The 2,244-nt window shown below is 38.9% G+C and overlaps 1 pseudogene; it reads right to left on the reverse strand.

Annotated features, from left to right (window-relative positions):
- Positions 1-512: 512 nt before the first annotated feature.
- On the reverse strand, positions 513-1,067 carry LOC117724908 (large ribosomal subunit protein eL32 pseudogene; annotated as a pseudogene).
- Between the last annotated feature and the right edge of the window lie 1,177 nt (positions 1,068-2,244).

Consider the following 2,244-nt stretch of genomic DNA (forward strand, 5'->3'; position numbering starts at 1 on the left):
CCATTTAAACAGTCCCATAACCCCTAAAGAAATAGCAGCAGTTATTAAAAGTCCCCCCATCAAAAAAAAAAAAAGCCCAGGACCAGATGGTTTTAGTGCAGAATTCTCTCAGACTTTCAAGGAAGACCTAATACCAATTCTCTTCAAACTATTCCACAAAATAGAAACAGAAGGAACACTGCCCAATTCGTTCTATGAAGCCACAATTATGCCCATACCTAAACCTCACAAAGACCCAACAAAGAAAGAGAACTTCAGACCAATCTCCTTTATGAATATCGATGCAAAATGCTCAATAAAATTCTTGCAAACTGAATCCAAGAACACATCAAAACAGTCGTCCATAATGATCAAGTGGGCTTCTTCTTCTTCTTCTTCTTCTTCTTCTTCTTCTTCTTCTTCTTCTTCTTCTTCTTCTTCTTCTTCTTTCTTCTTCTTCTTCTCCTTCCTCCTCCTCCTCCTCCTCTTCTTCTTCTTCTTCTCCCTCTTCTTCTTCTTCTTCTTTTTTTAGATTTTGTGATTTTATTTAAACACAAAACATGCACGCAAGCCACCTATTCATTTTCTTCGCTGTGTAGCCTGGCATTGGGATTGATGACTCTCAGGGCCAGCTGTGCTGCTCTTTCTATGATGGCTTTTCAGTTCTTAGAGGGCACAGTGTGAGCAATCTCAGCACAGTAAGATTTGTTCCACATCAGCAACACTTCCAGCTCCTTGACGTTGTTGACCAGAAACTTCCAGAAGCCACTAGGAAGCATGTGCTTGGTTTTCTTGTTGCTCCCATAATCAATGCTGGGCATCAAGATCTGGCCCTTGAATTTTCTCCACACCATGTTGTCAATGCTTCTGGATTTCTGCCAGTTTGGATTAATTTTCACATTTCGGTCTGAATGGTGCCTGATGAATGTCTTGGTCCTCTTTTTGACAATCTTGGGCTTCACCAGAGGCTGGAGGGCAGCCATGATGCCACAAAAGAGATGGCGGCCACATCGATCAAGTAGGCTTTATCCCACGAATGCAGGGATGGTTCAATATTCAGAAATCCATCAACGTAATCCACTATATAAACAAACTCAAAGAAAAAAAAAACACATGATCATCTCACTAGATGCTGAGAAAGCATTTGACAAAATTCAACACCCTTTCATGATAAAAGTCCTGGAAAGACCAGGAATACAAGGCCCATACCTAAACATAATAAAAGCAATATACAACAAACCAGTAGCCAACATCAAACTACATGGAGAGAAACTTGAAGCAATCCCACTAAAATCAGGGACTAGACAAGGCTGCCCACTCTCTCCCTACCTATTCAATATAGTACTGGAAGTCCTAGCCAGAGCAATTAGACAATAAAATGAAGTCAGAGGGATACAAATAGTAAAGGAAAAAGTCAAAATATCACTATTTGCAGATGATATGACAGTATACTTACGTGATCCCAAAACTTCCACTAGAGAACTCCTAAACCTGATAAACAAATCCAGCAAAGTGGCTGGATATAAAATCAACTCAAACAAATCAGTAGCCTTCCTCTACTCAAAGGATAAATAGACTGAGAAAGAAATTAGGGAAATGACACCCTTCACAATAGTCACAAATAAATATAAAATAACTTGGTGTAAATCTAACCAAGCAAGTGAAAGATCTGTATGACCAGAACTTTAAGTCTCTGAAGAAAGAAACCAAAGAAGATCTCAGAAGATGGAAAGATCTCCCATGCTCATGGATTGGCAGGATTAATATAGTAAAAATGGCCATCTTGCCTAAAGCAATCTATAGATTCAATGCAATTCCCATCAAAATTCCAAATCAATTCTTCATAGAGATAGAAAGAGCAATTTGCAAATTCATTTGAAATAACAAAAAACACAGGATAGCGAAAAGTATTCTCAACAATAAAAAACTTCTGGAGGAATCACCATCCCTGACCTCAAACTGTACTACAGAGCAATAGTGATAAAAACTGCATGGTATTGGTACAGAGACAGGCAGGAAGATCAATGGAATAGAATTGAAGACCCAGAAATGAACCCACACACCTATGGTTACTTGATCTTTGACAAAGGAGCTAAAACTGTTCAGTGGGAAAAGGACAGCATTTTCAACAAATGGTGCTGGTTCAACTGGAGGTCAGCATGTAGAAGAATGCAAATCAATCCATTCTTATCCCCTTGTACAAAGCTCAAGTTCAAGTTGATCAAGGACCTTCACATAAAACCAGATACACTGAAACTGATAGAA

Source organism: Arvicanthis niloticus, chromosome 20 (genome assembly GCF_011762505.2).
Source record: "Arvicanthis niloticus isolate mArvNil1 chromosome 20, mArvNil1.pat.X, whole genome shotgun sequence".
Taxonomy (NCBI): Eukaryota; Metazoa; Chordata; class Mammalia; order Rodentia; family Muridae; genus Arvicanthis; species Arvicanthis niloticus.